Source organism: Oryx dammah, unplaced genomic scaffold (genome assembly GCF_014754425.2).
Source record: "Oryx dammah isolate SB20612 unplaced genomic scaffold, SCBI_Odam_1.1 HiC_scaffold_23, whole genome shotgun sequence".
In the NCBI taxonomy this organism is placed as follows: Eukaryota; Metazoa; Chordata; class Mammalia; order Artiodactyla; family Bovidae; genus Oryx; species Oryx dammah.
The window spans coordinates 89232944-89252393 of record NW_024070207.1 but is presented as its reverse complement, the minus strand read 5'-3'; the positions used below and the strand labels follow the sequence as shown (position 1 = coordinate 89252393).

The following is a 19450-nucleotide window of genomic DNA, read 5'->3' as shown; positions in this document are numbered from 1 at the left end:
TTGCTCCCTCTTCCAATGCAATGGTTTTGTTTTCTCTGCCTAGAATCCTCTTCTCCCAGATTCACACATGGCTCTCTCCTCGCTTCCCACAGATAAGTCTGCACAAATATTGCAACATCAGAAAGAACTTTCCCGTCAGCTCTGGATAAAGTAGCTCTTCCTCAGACTCCTGGGTACTCCCTATCTGTTGGAGCAAGCTTTGTTTTTTCTCTCTAGCACCTTTTAACACCTGGCATCTACTTATTTGTTCAATCACTGTCAGCCCGCCTCATCCATGCAATCAGGGAGCTTGTTCACTGCTATATTCCCAGACCAGGAACACCATCTGATATATGGTAGGTGTGCAATACATTTTGGTAAAATGAACGTTTCCCACCTGACAGCTTTGTCAACTGTTCTGCTACAAGCCTTACAGGGTCTGGCTGGCACCTGGGACAATTTTTGTTAACATCTTACCAAATACCCCATACTTCAGGGACCAGATGGATAGGAGTTATAGGAAAGTTTTTTCCCAGCCTGAAGAGAAATTGTACAAAGGTTGTGGGAGAAAGAATAGTTTCTTTATAGTCTCCCTGCCATCCAAGGGTAGAAGATTCGTGAAAATCTTTTTGAGTATCACTGCCAAACAGGATGGAGGAAAAGGTAGAAATTTACTATCTTTACCAACTTAACTTGTCCCAAACAGTCCTTAGTTGATCTAGCTCAGAGAGAAGAGCCCTGAGATCATGAGCCATCCTTTTAGAAGCTGAATGATTTTTGTTTTAAAAGTTACATTAAACATTTCCTTCCATTGGGCCATATATACCTGCTATTGATGTAAACTTCACATGTCATGCATTGCCTTTCTTGCTATAGTCACACCTGTATCAGAAAACAAAGTTTGCACCATTACAAATAATTTGAATGATTAGTTAGGTGTGTTTCGAAAACTATGGAAAATAACACTCAGGTTTAAAGCACAAGTAAACATAATGACTGCCTTGAGAAAGAGTATTCCTAACTGTAGCACAGTGACAAGTAACACTTCTTTAAGTGTTGGTAGTTTAAGCCCTCTTCCCTATCCTCATCTCCCCCAGAGAGAGAGAGAGAGTATCCCTCATTTTTCCCACCTTCACTTACAGATATTTTCAAAAACTCCTAATATATTTAAACGAGGGCAGGACAGGACTTCTGACCTCAAAATTGGTTTAAATTCTATTTTAAAATTATTTTCCAAGACACCATTGTGGAATCCGTTGTTGTCTCAATTTTCTTCAGAGAAATGAATCAAAAACTCAGGGGAACGCTTAGACTGGATTTATGGATGGATTTCCTACTATGAGCCCTTTTCCCACCACCATTAAAGAAGGAAAGAAAAATCATTTCTCTGCCTTATTTTCCTGTCAGGAGTCCCTTCTTCCCCTTACTTTAAAAAAGAAGTCCAGCTGCAAAAGGAAGATGCTTAGAGATTTTGATGAATGTCAGTCTGTGAAATGTGCCTTGTCTCCAAGATGGCAAAGGATCAAGTAAAAGATGTGGTCATTGAAGTGAAAGGAATAAAGACTGAGTTTGTAGTTATTCCTCTTCCTTCTCCTAATGGACCTCATCCTGGCCTTTCCTTCATCTGTCTGCAGGCAGGGACTGAATGAGTTAGATGAGAATACAGGTGAATGAATGAATGAATGAACAAATGAAGGAATAAAGACAGGTATGCTTTAATATATCCTCTTACAGGCAGGCTCAGACCAAGGCCAGGATAATTTTTAAAGAAATTTCCAAGCATGGTGAACCCACAGGGTAGGGCAGCCTATCCTTGCCTTCTAAACCACATTCTCAACCTACATCTGAAGAAGGAGGAAATTCTCAAGGTGAAACTCCTTTCCCATATTCTGAAAATTAACGCCTCATCCAAACATGGGGTTTTATGCACATAGATGGCTTCTTATAAATCTTTACTTAGAAATTTTGCCCCTCTAGATCGTTCTCAGAATGAGATGAAGATAAAAGAGAAAATACTAGTAATTACTGATTCTTACTCATTTTATTTTCTATGGATGAATGCTATACTAGATAAAAGAGTCTCCAGAAAGGTTGACGAAAGTGCATCCTGAGGACCCAAATGCTCACACACTTCTCCCTTCCACCCCCACTTTCAAGTGAAAACATTAGAGAAAAAAATAGGGGAAGTTACATGAGTAAGTGTGTTAGTGCATGAGATCAACTGAAAACAAGGAATTCCCCTCTTGGACTTCAGTGGCCTAATTAAAACTCATAAAATACAAATGACTAAAACTGCTCCCATCAATTTGCGAAATAAGCAACAGAAAAAGTCAATTTTGTATTTCAATATTGAGAGGGCCAGGCCTAGAAGATATGACACTTTGCAGAACAGAGATGAGAAGACCATTTCTGAGACTTTCAGGTTCAGTCAACTTTTATTCTGCTTTCTGTCTGAAGTACTCACCATCTATACTAGTGACACCATTTGGATGTAGATTTTGGTCCCACAGCTTATCAGCTGAGTGGTCCTAAGCATATTCCTTTACCTCTCTGTGCCTTAGTGTCCTCATCTATGAACTGGTCATAAGAATTGCACCAGTGGGTGGTCAAGAGAACTAAACAGGTCAGTGTGGGCAAAGTCCTCATAAATGTGCCTACCCCAAACACTGGAAGTGTGCCAGAAATGGCAGCCACCACTATCATCACTGTTTCACCTCATCTGATGTGAAGGAAAACGTATCACTTAGAATGGATCCATAGGCTTTGAGACTAAACTGAAGTCTGGTCCTAAAAGGATCTGGGAAGGAACTCAAGTGTGTGAAGTACCATCATTCCAGGAACCACCACATGTGCTTTATGTGTGTTCCCTTATGTCACAGTTCTGGGAGCTAAATCCACTCTCTGGGGCTTAGGGACAGAAATGGGAATCTGGTCCTTCACTCAGCCAGCAAGGGGCCAAGTAAGCTTAAAGCACAAGTCTATTTGCTTCCAAAACCTGGGTCGCTTAGGGAGCAAACACATCAATGGCTGCTGTGAACAGGTACCTTCTTGGGGTTATGGGAACCACCATCACATACTTGATATCCACTGGAAAGTATATGGATGCGTGGAGATTTTTGGTAATCAGAACTTTGAAAGAATCTTGTAACATTTCACTGGGCTTGCACAAAATCACTCAGTTTCTCTCGTTGTTATGAACTCTAATCTCGCTTTATGTATCTCACACAAATCCTAATTGAGAGAAGTCAATGGGTTCTCACTTGAAAAGTCTGTGTCCATTTGCTTTAAGAAAGGTGGGAAAACTAAGCTTTCTTTCAATACTACCACCAGCTATGGGCTTTCAGTAGAACAGGTGCTAAAGGAAAATTAAACTATTCCAAGACAGAAAGGGAAGATGATTTAAAATAAAACCTTAGCTTGTTTTCCATAATCAATGACTCCATCTTCTACCTTAATCAGTTATATTTTGCTTTTATGCAAGTTATTACTTTGGTAGATTGACCATTTAAAAGAAAGCAATTAGCACAGAGTTGGACACAACTGAAGCGACTTAGTAGTAGCAACTATTTTGCTATTAAAATATAGCTAAGAAAAACAAAAGGTCTTAATTATATTGACTTACAAGAGTATTTTATATTCAACTTTTATACACATCTAATCTGTCCCTTTAAGAATTTAAAGAAAAAGATTTAAGAAAATCAACTCCATGAGAGCTCTACTGGTGTATATATATGACAACATTACTTACAGTTAATAATATCTATGTATTTTTTAATTTTATATTTTAGACTATCCTAAATACTTTGGCACGTATAAACTAGAATAAATATAAGACTGAAAGACAATAGGTTACATAGTTGAGAATTTAAGAACTTGAGGCAGGAAGTGTCCAAAATTAAATCATTTACATCTTTTAATATGTAGAATGATTATTCTATATTAATTAAAAAAATTTTTTTCAAAGAATAGCAAGTAGGCAATTTTAAGATGTTTTCACTGGAATATGTACAGTTCTCCAGTTCCTTATCTAAATTGAAAGTAGTTCATAAAATATAAAAGTAAAGTAATTACTTCTCCTTAGTAATTTAAAATTGTCTTGATTTTTTAAATACTCAATGATTATATTCAAATTTGGCTAAGTTTCCTCTCCTGAATGAAGACACGGGTTCTCCAAATTTTGATTGCACAATCAAAACAGTTTAAGAAAAAGAAATTTTCATGGTTGCGAATATAAAAATGGTAACAGTAAGAAAAATCCAATGAGCAGAAAAAATTCCACTATTTCTACAGTCTGAGACTGATGGGAGGAAAGAGTTTGAGTAAGGACATCAAAGAGAAATAAATGTAGGACCCTTAGATTTGTTCCAAGATAACGTAATTGCTAGTGCTTGACTGAAAGGCCAAACCAATAAATAAGCACAAATATAGCATGTCAGTGGTAAGTGCTCAGAGGGAAATTAAGCAAAACAGTGGAATAGGGAAGTTGGAAAGTAGACGGGGAGGTTGTTATCACCTTGGAATGAATTTTTAACACTAGAAACACAGAGGTATTGGAAAGACACCTTTCTTTGATAAGTATTGTTAAAAGCATCCTTTTGTGGATACAGGGTACTGCAGCTCAAGGTCCATAGGGACCTGTGCTGTGTCCAGTGTGGCTCCCATGCCAAGGAGCTTATTCCCTCTGAGGTGATCCATGCCCTTCTCAGAGCCCAGACCTCCTGCTGGATTAAGGGCCCAAGATATGTCTCCAAAAAGACTTTTCCCACTTTTCAAGATCATTTCCCTGGGGGTGGAGGAAAGAGTTATTCTGTGCATCTCCATTTTTCAAGATAAAGAAGTCAGGCTGACTCCTGATAGAGCACCTATTGGGAAGCCTGTAATGAGATGAAGAGCCTCTCAGAGCCCTGGAATGCCCACCCTCCCATCCAGGAAAACCATTCCACAGCAGGCCCTTGGTAATGACCATGATGGTGATGTCATCAGCTGCCAATGATACCAGGCGCAGGGTGACCAGGAATAAACAGCTGAAACGCCCCTGTAACTCACTGGAGAGGTCCAGTGCCATATCTTTAGGCCTCCCACATACCTGAAGTGGATTCATTAAGAGCAGACTGCAGCTAGACTGCTTGCTTTCCGATCTTGGCTCTAATCATTTCCTGGCTGGGACACTTTGGGTAAGTTGCTTCCCCTTGTTTCTCCATGTAAAGTGGGAATAACAGCCCTATCGGCTCTCTTCAGTTTTTGTGAGGACTACATTAGTTAATAGGTGAAAGCATTTTATACCAAGACACATCTATTGAGCACCTGCCATGTGCCAGACACTGTTCTAGATGCCAGTGCCTGGCATATAATGTGAGCTCAATGTATAGCAGTAATGAGAAGTCTACAAACCCTTATCGCTCAGACTGCTTATGATGATGGTGAATTGAAACCCCAGTACTTCATGACCAAGCACATTAATAATTTCTACAGTAAAACATACAAACATTTACTAAGTAGGATAAATAAAGACTATAAATAGCTTCATGCCAGTTAGGTCAGGATTTGCTATCAAAATTTTTACATTCAAATCTTTTGCTTGTCAGACGTTTTTGGATTTCAGAAGCAATGGTGGACCTATATAGTAAGTAAGGGGCAAAATCCACTGAAATCTGCTTATCCTTTCTAACTTCTGGATATGCTGTGTGTGAAAGTGTTAGTTGTTCAGTCATGTCTGACACTGTGCAACCCTATGGACTGTAGCTCACCAGGCTCCTCTGTCCATTTAGAAACAAAGACCTGGGAACTAGGTGTGGTCATTGCCACCAAGGTGTCACTGCTTCTGTGTTCTCTCAGTGGATAAAGCTGGGCCATATGTGTTTGCATGTGCTGTGCTGTGCTTAGTCACTCAGTGGTGACCGACTCTTTGTGATCCCATGGACTGTAGCCCACCAGGCTCCTCTGTCCCTGGGATTCTCCAAGCAAGAATACTGGAGTGGGTTGCCATTCCCCTCTCCAGGGGATCTTCTCAACCCAAGGATCAAACCCAGGTCTGGACGTGCTAATGACCGAATAAATAGTCAAAACCATTTAGGAACAGAAAATAGGAAGCCCTTCAGGCATGGGAAATCCACAACTGCACAATTAATCTATGCTAAATATAATTCAGGAAATCAGTCCAGAATATTCATTGGAAGGACTGATGCTGAAGCTGAAACTCCAATACTTTGGCCACCTGATGCGAAGAACTGACTCATTTGAAAAAACCCTGATGCTGGGAAAGATTGAGGGCAGGAGGAGAAGGGGACGACAGAGGATGAGATGGTTGGATGGCATCACCGACTCAACGGTCCTGAGTTTGAGTGGACTCTGGGAGTTGGTGATGGACAGGGAGGCCTGGCATGCTGCAGTCCATGGGGCCACAAAGAGTCAGACATGACTGAGCGACTGAACTGAACTGAACTGAAATATAATCTAAACAATCCTTCACCCCTCCAACAGAGTGTGCCATAAGCTTCTCTGTCAACCAATTTATTTCCACAAACGACAGGTCTTGGGTTTAGGTTAATATACTTAAAATTTACCACTATTTTAATAGTACAACCCTATCTTTCTTATGGAAAAAGGATAAGCTATTAAATGATTTTTAAAACTGACTTAAAAACATAGACCTTCAAAGAATACAGGATGCTCTGTAGTTAGTCTAGGGGAAACAAATAAACGTTACACCAAAGAGGTAAACTATCTTGCTACCAAAGGAATTTTCTCCACATTGCACTTGAAGAAATATTTGCAGCTCTTGAAGAGCTATACAATAACTGGTTTAAGATGTTCACACTGCTGGTCAGCACTGGATAAAGGATTTGCACAAATGCATGGAACCCGGCTTCTCTTGCCTCTTTGTTACCTCCATATGTTGTTATTTATCCTCCCCAACTTCTCTGACCCCTTTCCACTTATTTTATACTCAAGTATTGCTTTGTTCAAGACTTCTGTTTACCACTCCCATGGCGATCGGTACACAAAGGCAAGTCAGGAAGACATGGAACGAACGGAGATACTTATGTTGCTTCATGGTTTTTTCCCCTTCTCATTATCCTCCTACTCAGTGAGACTGTAGTGGGAGGTCTGAATGACATTTGCAAACCGAGAACTTAAAGTTACATTTCAACACCCAGCCCCTCAGTTGTCATAGGAACAACACTATGAGGCTTATCTAGGTTCTGACAGTCACTTGTTCTGCTAGTGATTAAAGTTCCCCCTTCCAGTCAAATATATATACACATACATATCCATACCTCAAAACATTTAGTTGGGTAGAACTGTATACCACACAAAAAATGTAAAATACAAGCCCAAAGGGAAAGAGCTTATATTCCTGGATTTGCAAATATCAATACTATCTGAGAGAAACTATTTTGAAGTCTGTCCCTTGACCTGAGTCCCTTCAGTTTACAACTTTACATACCCACATAGAGACATGTGTGTACCATTAATATCTTTTAACAAGATATACAACAATTCTAGTACTCTCCATAATCCCAGCAGAGAATTCAGGGCAATGCTGTTATTTATTTTACATGTACTTTTTAAAATTAATAAATGCTAACAGAGAAGAGCACACAGAACTAGAAAACATGAAGATTTAAAGAAATGCTTCTGAATACACTTTCTAGCATTTACTGTTTCAACCTGCTTCTGTCATATTTTTGTCATTCAAAACAATGGCTTCTAAATGGATGAGTAAAACCTAAAAATTATACAGAGGCTTTCTGCCCATTAAGCACAGCAGTATTTAGACAAATTATTAAATCATCATGTTTCTCCCAAGTATTTACATAAAATACAGAGCTGAAAATAATTGTGAATCACTAAACACAAGCTAGCAGTCAGATATAAATTACCTGTAAATATCTTAATGTCTTGTCACCACTTCTCTGGCTCCAAGACTTTGAAACCTACAAATCCATGTACTTCAAGAAAAAGAGTAGCATTTTTTCCATATCCTCAACCATACTTTAATTAAGTCAAATAAACTGTAATATTAACAAGTTTGGATCACCAGTCTGGTTTATTGGAAGATCTGCCCTTAATGACCATGCTTACCCTGCTTTTTATCTATTTCTTTGAAAATAAGTACTTCTACAGAAGTCTTGAGAGCTACTAGTCTGAGAAAAATGATCTTAAAAACTCTTAAAGTATAAGCAGGAAAAAAAAAAAGACCAATTAACAGATCCTACTAGATTCATCTTTCTCCCTTCCACTCTCACCTCACTCTAGTGCCAACAAGAGAAAGTGTAGAACTGCTATCCTGCTTTTTATTATACATTTTCCCCCTTTGAGTTAAGGACTTCAAAATTTTGAAAGTGAAAACCCAAAGTCAGAAATGCAGATTCAATTTTCATTTTGAGAAGTAAATTAATAATATTGTATTCTCTATAACCCCAAACTTACAATTCTGTCACTAATAGTTTTATTGTACATATTCACATTCATAAAGGGAGATCACCAAAATAACCTACACGTTTACTGGCAGTTAAAGGACAAAATATTTTTCCATCTGATTCTATAAGTGGACATCACATGGTTACTTCTATTGACCAATAAGAAACTGGTAAAATCAGAGAGCCACCAACCATTCTGGATTTATTTTCTTATTTTATTCAACTTTTCCAACAGTCATCCTTAAGAAGCCAAATCAAGAAATCAGACATTCATGCTTAATATAAAATTGTGTTTCCTTATGGTTCATGAACAAGAAACTATTGTATATAATACAGTTATTCAAAGTATTATTGTATTTCTCTGGAAATTTAAACATAAGGCCCACTCAGGTTTAAGATTAGAAAAGTGAATTTGAGGTTTCAGAGGGAGACACAGGCACACCAGTAAGAACTGCTAATCATGATTTCTCAAAACGTCTCTCAAAAATAAACCATATAGAAATAACCACCCTTTCACTGTATTAATGTAATCAAATGGAACAGTCTTAAAATTCAGGACACAAATGTAAAAAAAAAAATCTATTACCATCTGCCCTTCATAATCGGTAGGAAATTTTTTGAATGCATTACTTAAACTTTAATTTTATAGAATTCTTACTAAATTCTGGACATCCTGGGGTAGAAGGAGGGAAAGGAGGGCAAGTTGACTAATTCTGAAAGCATCTCTTCAAGTATCTATCACATATACTGTTCAGACTAAATGGAAATCTATATCCATGGAATGCTAATGCCACAATTCTACTAAAGAACTTGTTTTTATTTTCTTTCCCCTCATATTTGGCTAAACTGGTAATGCTCAGCTCATCTTTGTTAATTACCTGGTTTCTTCTCAGTCTTTATGCTATATTCTCGAGCTGTTCCTTTTTAGAATTCCTCACTCTGTTTATATGTTCTTTAGTTCAACACAGTTGTTAGGGGTCTGTGAACAATTTTACAATTCCCACACACGGCATATGATATCTATTAGGGAGCAATGCCACTTTTCACTTACCAATTCTGGATAAAGCAGTATTTCCTGGTGACAGAATGCTGCTGCTTCCGTTCTCTAAAACTCCCTCTTCACAGCTTGATAAATCTGATTAGAAAATGTCTTTGTTCCAGATCACACGAGGCGCTTTTTTCCTATGAAAGTTTTCTAAAGAGTTATCTGCATTTCATTCCTGTGACAAAACGAATAAGAACAAGGGGGTGGGGGTTGGGGGGGGGGGAACAGGGAGTAAGTCCACACAAGTTCCTGGCAAAGATTTTTTAGCTGCATTTTTCTGAGTTTAATCAGTAAGCTACATTAAAGTGACAGTTACCAGTTCAGGGAGCCAGAGTTTGATCAAGGCAGCCACAACCAATTTGGGTGTCTTCCACTGATGTGCAGACCCCAAGGAAGTGGTCCCTTGGTCATCTATCACATGTGGCTGAATCACTGGACACCCATCGCCACCCCCTCTCCTCCCCTCCCACCCCAGCCCCTGTTGAGTAGCAGCCCAGGCAGGAGAGTGACTGGTCGCCCAAAGCGGGACTTCTTATAGGGACCCGCCAATTAGCTGCTGACCAATCGCAGGCAGCACCTAGTACCTAAGTCACATGACAGGGCAGTCCCTCTGACTGCAGGATTTCTGAATTACTGGGGTTACACAAAGGACACTCATTCAGGAAAAGAGGGGGAAAAAAAAAGCCATAAGCCGAAACAGAAAACGCCCAGGCTGTGACAACTCCGGCTTTAAAATAGGGAACACCCGAGCCTCACACAGACAGACAAAAAGCCACCACCAAGCCAGGATAGAAATCAGAGGAGTGCCTGGCACATATTAAAAAATAATCCCCAAGCCGAGGCTGAGTTTACAAACCCACTTCAGCTATAAATCTACTCCTTCTTTCCCCTTCCTCTTCAGTCTCCCCAACAATTTTGCATTCTTCTTTATTCTAAAAAGCTCCGGTGAGCCTCCACACAGCGGCTGGAGGAAAAGTGGGTGAGACACAAGAGCCCCGCTCTTTTCAGCCCTTCCAGATACCACTAAAGGAGATTCAAAGTCTGCTGTGAAAAAGTTTCTTAAACGAAATACATTTATCTCAAAATGGTTGCATAGTTCAGACAAAATTAAACACAGTCAGGACCAATTTGTACCGTAACGACCAAATCATCAGTCTCCCCCCACCCCTTTCTTTCTCCCACTCTCTCTCATGTAATCATTTTGGACTGTTCACATTGAGAACATTCTCGTTAAGTAAATGAGCCCCCCGCGTAGTGAACCAGCTATTAATTTATCTAACACCCCCAATGTAGTTCTCAATTATTTTTTATATCCTAGGAAACATTCAACTGTGGACACCCTACCATTTCATTATCCCTCCCCCCAAAAATGGTACTTACATTTGTTCTTTGTTTGGGTTTCTCCCTCTCCCCTAGACATCTGAAGCCAAAATATGGACATAGCTTCAACCTTCAAACCTAAAAGGCCCTATTTTGATTGTGCAAGGCTGCAAGAGCTCCTTCTCCGAGGCAAGCCGGGAACACTGTGCTGCTTGCCATTCCCAATTTATGGAAGGAAGCGTATGTCAAACAAACCAGGTGATGACTCAGACTGCCTCCCCCAGCCACGTTTTCCCTAGAATGGGAGGGTAGCGTAAGTGCAGCCCATTTGGATGTGACTCAGTTTTATTAGACTGGTGATTGTAGTTAATCTGACAAGCTCACATTTTTTTTTCTCTTATAACTTGTACATTTCAGGACCACAAGGCAGATTATAAATGGTTTCAAAGAACTGGATCATGTAAAGGAGAAAGTGCAAGATTATTTTGAAGGTATGGTGAGGCTCTGGTTCTAGTCCCAAATATTTAAACCATCCTAATTATTTGTTGAAAATTTTGCAAATGAGGCAACTGAACGTTTGAGTTCACACGAACAGCAGTAAACAGGTTTTATAATTTTAGTCTACTGGAGGCTTTTATCATGGAGGACTAGGTCTCTTTTTGTCCTGTGGATCTAAGTTTAAGTCTGTAAGTCTGCAGCCCACGTGGCATGTTCTTTCGGAAGTGGTCAGGGGCATGGGAGCCATGTTGCAACTTTCACTTTTGCATCTACTACAGTTCACATTCTAATCTGAGCCACTCACACACAAGCACATATGCAATATAACCACATCTCTCTCTCTCTCACACACACACACACAAGCATCTGTACTGTTCTTAAATCCCAACCTGCCTACAAGCTGCAAAATAAAAACCTGAAAATTTTCCAGTATCATCTGAGAAAATTCTGATTAAATACATTGGCATGCCTGAAAGTCTTCCTCTTCAGCAAAAAAAAAAAAAAAATTTTACTACCAAGATGGGGGTGGGATTACATGGAATAAATTGTTCCCAGGTATTACACAGACAGGAAGAATGCAGTAATAAGGAGTCCAAGTCCCCACACAAAAAATCTGGAAGCCTTGGTCTGAGCAGTTTAACTTCAGTTATCTCCTTTCAGCATACTTCCTTTAACCCTGACAGAGTTAGCAACTGCTCTGACCAAGGCTTGACATGCATTGCTGATTATGCCTTGATGGAGAACTAATTTTGTTATAATATAAAAAAATACAGTCTATTTCTATAATATATCAAAATGTTCAAATATCTCATTTTCAAATTGGTAGAGGAAGGCAGAGAAAAGGTATATACCCTGTAAATCCAGTTGATTTAGGAGCTGACTATTCACATTACAGAAAGAGTCCCTGTACTCTTTTACTGGAATAAATCCCACACTAAATGTATAGATAGAACTGACTTTCTGAAGTTAAATCCACACAAAACAATTTAGAAGTACATTTCCAAATTGTACTTCTGAAATCTTTCTATTTTAGCTATGTGCACATATTCCTCATTTGGTTCTTCAAACTTACACTTCCATAGGGATGTATTAATCTAGCCACTGACTTTTTTTTGAGTAGAATTTTATTGGTTTAAAGAAAGTTGTCTTCCTACAATATATAAAGACTATAAAATCTATAACTACATGGCTTTCAATGAAAATAAACACAGACTATGAAAACAGCATATTATTAGAATCGAACGCCTGAAATTTGGGCATCTAAAAGAATCCATAACATATTTTTAAAGCCTAGAGCCAGACTTGCTGAGGTTTGAATGCTGGCTCTGCTGATACCTAGCTGTGATACCTGGGTTAAAAAGACATGTACAAGCGGAAGACAGTTCCTGACAGATAGTATGTACTATGTAAGGATTGGCTGTTTTGTTATCCTTGTCAATCAATCTCTACGCTTTAACAGCCCTCTACGCACCATCATTTCAGAGTAATACATAGTCATTTTAACATTTCTGCATGAGAAAAATACAATTCCATAACTTTTCTTAAAAGAATCACTTGACAAACACCTAGCCAATCCATATTTTCCTCCCAACGTTTCAGTGATTTTAATACTTGTCTGGTTTTACATTTGACATCTGCTGGGGCCTTTCTGTCCAAATTTCTTGGAGTTTCCAAAAGCCAGTGCAGAATGGGGCTAGGACCTGCTGGGGAGGACATTCAAGAAGAATTTCCATTCCAGTCAGCCCAGATGGGTCAAGACATGGAAACTCATCGGCCGGCCAGGAAAGAAGGTGAATGGGTCAAAGACTGGGGGAAATACTACAGTCCTGTGGGCGTGGAGCACCACCCTTGGCATCAAAAAGGGGCCCCCAAACAGAGGCATAAGGAAGTGGTTTCAGACCCAGGAAAAAGAGATTCACTGTTTATTCTCTCCGCAGGGTCATGACATAAAACTCCACCATAGTTACCCTCAGGGAAAACCAAGGAGTGAGGGTGTGTGGGGGTTTCAAAAAGAAACCTCAGCATGCACTCTCTCCCATGCTGTCTTTTATTAAGGAATTTCATTTCTTAAAGGAGAAAACTACATGGATTTCCATCTGAAAACTCTGTGAAGAAATTCAAGCATCCCACAAACCCTCCAGTAACAAAGCTAATCGTTTCCAGCCAGCATAGAACATATTTGAAGAATGATAAAATGGACAGCAACCAGACATCGCTGAGATGCAGGCAAGTTTTATAAATATGGAACTCCTCAAATATGGTGCTCGGCACTGCTCTGGGGGAAAAGAGAAATAATTCTATGTTTTGTTGGAGGGCGAGCAACTGCTTAGATTTGTCTTTATCCAGGCAGTGTTTCTGAGACAGATGGTAACAGAATGAGGGGAAAGCCAGCAAAAATGGAGAGAAGGTGATTAGGATTACAAATGAGTGTTTGGGGGAAGGCTTGATTCCATTCCCCTCCATTCAGGAAGACACACAGAGACCTGATTCAACAGTTTAGTTAAAGCCAGGTTTGGAGCTCGGGCACAGAACTTCCTCTTGGTCACTGCTCCTGTCTCCAGGCAATCTCTAAAACACCAAATGATCCAACTGTGTCAGATTCCCACAAACCAGAACTACAGGTCAGGATACAGTCAGACAGCCTGAGTTCTAATACTGGATCTGGGACCATAACCTGTGGGGACTTAGGAAAGTGACTTCATTTTTCTCACAGCTTTGGTTTCATCTGGAGAATGGGAATAACTGAGAAAATATGAGGAAGGAACAGAAATCACTGCATCCATAATATATGCCAGAATCATCAGCTCACTAAAGGGAAGCTTATCACCCCCATTACCAATCTTCCAACTCCTTCGGGATGGGAGGGAACTCAACAATCTTAAGGCTTCTAAGTCACACTGTTCATTTGAAGGCTGACAAAATGACTTTCTCACTTATGTTTTACCATGATCAAACATCTTTAGATTCATGTTGATATCTGGCAGAAACCAACACAATACTGTAAAGCAATTATCCTTCAATTAAAAATAAGTAAGAAATTAAAAATAAATCTTTGGGATAAATAACAAGGACCTACTGGATAGCACAGGGAACTATATATTCTATATCCTGTGATAAGCCATAATGGAAAAGAATATAAAATAAGAATGTATATATACATGCATAACTGAATCACTTTACAGCAGAAATTAATACAACCTTGTAAATGAACTATACTTCAATTTAGGAAAATCTCTGGATAATGGCTAGATTCACTTTTTGATTACAGCAGAGTAATATACTTTGAGATGAGAAGAGCAGTTTTATATCCAGTGTATATAAAATTCCCCAAATAAGAAAATGTTCATAGATGCCTGACTATGTGGCTATGTGTCTACCTCTACTAACATGCACGTGAACTGTCTAGAATTATATAAGACACTCTTAACATTTCTTTGAGAGTTGCCCTTTGTTCCATGCTTTTCCTATTATATAAGCAGCCACTCTGCCCGTCTTCCTGCAATGATTTCAGATCTAAGCAGTACACTTTGCTCAGAAAAGTTTTCATTAGCTGTCTTCTTTTCCCCACCCATTTTAAAGAATGAACTGACTCAGTTTTTGATGGCAACGCCACTGGGCGGGAGTGAATATGGGAGTGGGCAGGGTGGGAGAAAGGGGGGAGGAGGAGGGGGAGGTGGGGGTAAGAGCCAGGAGCTGAATCACAGCCATGTGAGTAATCGTAGGCTTTTTTTTCCTCTTCCTAAGGGTATGAATCAAATTAAGCTTGTTTTGCTGTGGGTGAAGGAAGAGGAATATAATAGCATGAATCAGAGCAATTATCAAATATGTGGCACTCACTAAAAATTAATTACAATCACTGCTTTCTCTCACATGTCTACCAGAAGATGCCGGAGAGCTTTTGTTGTTAATCAATATAATCCTTTACAAAATTTCTCAAGAGTTTGAACTTGATTCTCACCCTCTTCCCTTGAAAAATTTCCTTTTACACATGCATTGCAGACACAGGAATTATTTTGGAGCTTCTGTGAGATAATCTTTGGCCCTTAGAGATAAGGGTGAAAACAACGTGGCTAATACTGGGTAGAGACCAGGTTACACACTACCGAGCCATGAGGGCTGGAAGCAAAATTCTGAGTTTATGAAAACAATCACTCAGACGTGAGTTTAACCTTTCAAGAGCACACCGATGGGAAGGCTGTAAGCAACAACAAACCTGTGGGGCCAAGTGGGCATTCCTTTCATAATACTAGTTTTTGGTGAGAAAAGAGTTGTCATATGAAACTTCCAAACTGTACTATGCTGGAATAAGTGGATACTCATCCTTGTAAGAATTTATTAGGAGCGATATGGAGAAGAAGGTGGATGGAAACATATGAAATCAGGTTGCTTTTAAAAAAAATTTACATGGAGAGTAAGGACATAGCTCAGCTATTTACAGTCAGGGTGCATATCTAACCAGACTTACAGGAAAAGCACTTCCTTTTCTGCCATATTTTTAACCCAATCTGTTTAGTAATTTGTGGAATATAAATATTACCATGGGGAAAATTGCCTACTTAAAAAAAAAGGCTCCAGTGATCGAATATGTCCCATTCCAGGGCAGGTCTATGCTTTAGGAAATCAAGAGGGCATATTTTGAAATTTCCTGACAAATTTACATATTTTCCTACACCAATGAGCTAAAATGCATTGTCCCTTTGGGTTATCAATCCATGGTAGGTTTACTTTTTTCCCTTTTAAACATAGGTATAGACATTCTGTAGATAGGCAAATGCTCCCAATGGATTTAGGACCTTTACAGAATATTCCACACACAGGAGCTCAAGGAGAGCAGTGTCTTTATCACACTGTCAAGTTTTCCAAAGTTCATTTCTATTTATGGGACAGTGTTTTTGTTCTAGCACAACCTTTCATAAGGTCACCAAATAAATTCTTTCAGGACCACTCTGAATAGGCAAAAGCTTTTATTTATAACTTTTCCATGTCTACGTGTTTCTCAATTTGGAAATTTTCATCTGTAATGACAAGCTCTTTAGGGATGACAGTTGGTATGCCCAGTTTTACATATCTCCAAATCTGCTTATATAATGGAACATTTTAGAGATTTTATTCAAGGTTTATTTACATATCTATAAAAATATATCAACACTGGGTCAATATAAGCTGAGCTAGATTGGTTTTCAGACTTGGTGACTTGGCTCTCTACTCCCCGGCCTTCAAGTTCCTTGCCACCTGACTCCAGTCAAGCTCACTATGTCGCAGGATTTGACTTTCAAGTCAGTACTGTTCCTAATTAAAATCTTTAGTTTCTTATGTAGTAGAAATAATATTCCCAAATCTAGTTTTCTCACACTCTGACCTGTGTCGGTTGCAAGGGAAAAAGTGTCCATAAACTGCCAATTCATGTTTTAGTCCTCTCTCTTTAAATGATCTAAATAGTAACTGATCAAGGCTTCTCTGATGGCTCAAGTGGTAAAGAATCTGCCTGCAATGCAGGAGACACTTGAGACACAGGTTCGATCCCTGAGACAGGAAGATCCCCTGGAGGAGGATACAGTAACCCACTCCAGTATTCTTGCCTGGAGAATCCCATGGACAGAGGAGCCTGGTGGGCTATAATCCATGGGGTCACAAAAAGTCAGACATGACTGAGTGACTGAACACACACAGTAACTGCAGGAGAAGACACTGAAAATAGGTCTTATTAATTCTCAGAGTTTCAGTCCTCCAAAAAGAAGAGTCCTTGAAGTACTCTGCATGAATTTTTTCCGCTCCCTAATATACCAAAATGTTTGGGGTGAGACTGGGGGTGGGATGGTTACCATTCTGATATTTTCCATGGAATGAAACAGAATTTTCAAAGGCATAATTGATGCTAAGTGTAAGTGAACTTAAGACTTTGTAAATCAATCACCAACTATACTGACGTGACCTGGTTCTCATCTAACAATAGGGAAGAAAAACGAAAAACAGCACTGAAATAAACTTGGAAGTCAGGCATCCAGGCAAGGTCAGGGGTGGAGGTGGAGGTGGAGGTGGAGGTGAAGGTGCTGGTGGTGGTCTTGGCTGGGAGGTGATAAGGTCACAGAGTCAGTGAGGCAGAAAACAGGAAGTGAGTAGGAGGCTCAGGCTGGGGAGAAGGGGGTGTTGGGACCCCTCAAAATGCAGACCACCCCCTAGCTTGTGAAAGAGGAACAAATAATAGACATGGGAAAGAGAAACAAGAAAAGCAGGACACCGTTTCATGTGAAAAGCATGATTTTAATAGTGAGCTTTTGTTTCCAATCTAGTACTAAATCCTCTTTGCACTATTTTTCCAAAAATGTATCTCTCAGCTCTCTCTAATTTATCTGATCCATCATCATCCTCTCTCCAGGATGTGGCCAAGCTTTCAAAAAACTGCAGCCTGTGAAGGAGCTGTAAGCAGAGTAATGAGGGAAACTGCTTAAACTACTCCAGTATTAAAGGATTGAGGCTGATTAAGCAGAAGGAAGGAGAGAAAGCACTGAAGGAACTGTCTGTGGTGTGATGTGTCCATAAAAAAAAAAAAAAAAGCCTTATCATATGGAAACTGGAAGGAGGCCCTAAGCAGAAAGAGGCCTCCAGAAGAGCGGACTAGGAACCTGTCAGGGATGGTAAAGGGGAAGTCACCTTACTTAACCAGTGGTTTGACCAGAAGTCCCTTCCGACTGATTCTAGAACTCCAAGTTTTTCTTTCAAGAGTTTTATAGAGCATTTTAAATTTCTTTAAAACAATTTCCGTAAAAGAAACCTTGCACTGAAAATAAAACAAATTGTTGATGACCTTCTCTGTTGGAGAGTTTTAGCACACAAATTAATTTAACCTGATGACTTCCTCTACGAGGTAACCATCAATGTATGACTCTCTCTAGAACATTGCTCCTCCAATTTCACCTCCTGTGACCAGGAACACTCCTTAAGTGGTTGTACAGTATGACAAAGCAACTTTTCCTCTTTTCCTTCCCCAGCAGGTCATTGGAAGAGTGCAAGATGATCCATTAAAAACTGTGGCTGTGCATTAAAAAGAATTGAAATAATGCCATTTACAGCAACATTGATAGACCTGGAGATTCTCATAGTAAATTAAATAACTCAGACAGAGAAAGACAAATATTACATGATCTCACTTATATGCAGAATCTAAAACAATGACACAAATGAATTTATTTACAAAACAGAAACAGACGCACAGACTTAAAAGAATGAACTTATGGTTCTGGGGCTGGGGGGAAGGTTAAGAGGAAGGAATAGATTGGGAGTTTGGGACTGACGTGTACACACAGATATACTTAAAATAAATGACCAACAAGGACCTACTGTATAGCACAGGGAACTCTACTCAATATTCTGTAAATATCTATATGGGAAAAGAATTTGAAAAAGAATGGGTACACGTATACATGTAACTGAATCACTTTGCTATACACTTGAAAATAATGCAACACTGTTAATCAACTATACTCCAATATAAAATAAAAACAAATTTTTTAAACTGTAGCTATGACCAACCTAGATAGCATATTCAAAAGCAGAGATATTACTTTGTCGACTAAGGTCCATCTAGTCAAGGCTATGGTTTTTCCTGTTGTCATGTATGGATGTGAGAGTTGGACTGTGAAGAAGGCAGAGCACTGAAGAATTGATGCTTTTGAACTGTGGTGTTGGAGAAGACTCTTGAGAGTCCCTTGGACTGCAAGGAGATCCAACCAGTCCATTCTGAAGGAGACCAGCCCTGGGATTTCTTTGGAAGGAATGATGCTAAAGCTGAAACTCCAGTACTTTGGCCATCTCATGTGAAGAGTTGACTCATTGGAAAAGACCCTGATGCTGGGAGGGATTGGGGGCAGGAGGAGAAGGGGATGACAGAGGATGAGATGGCTGGATGGCATCACTGACTCGATGAACGTGAGTCTGAGTGAACTCCGGGAGACGGTGATGGGACAAGGAGGCCTGGCGTGCTGTGATTCATGGGGTCGCAAAGAGTTGGACATGACTGAGCGACTGAACTGAACTGATGTTATAGTCATGATAACTGAGATGTCACCATGGTGGGAAGTTGGGTGATAGACACTCAGAACCCTCTCTCTATTATTTTTCTATCTTCTTGGGAGCTTGTAATTAATTCAAATGAAAAAGTTGAAAACCAGAAACATGCAACTGTCTG

General features: G+C 39.5%; 1 long non-coding RNA gene across 2 annotated transcripts in view; it reads right to left on the bottom strand.

Annotated features, from left to right (window-relative positions):
• The window catches only part of LOC120882231, a 30435-nt gene extending 18496 nt beyond the window's left edge, over positions 1-11939 (bottom strand). Inside the window, exons 1-2 of one of the 2 annotated variants that reach the window (XR_005725454.1) lie at positions 10828-11939; positions 9454-9622 (exon numbers count right to left, since the gene is read on the bottom strand). This is a non-coding gene — a long non-coding RNA (uncharacterized LOC120882231). Of the gene's footprint in view, positions 1-9453 lie in introns of both variants that reach the window. The other variant, XR_005725453.1, reaches the window with a different exon arrangement.
• Positions 11940-19450: the final 7511 nt, after the last annotated feature.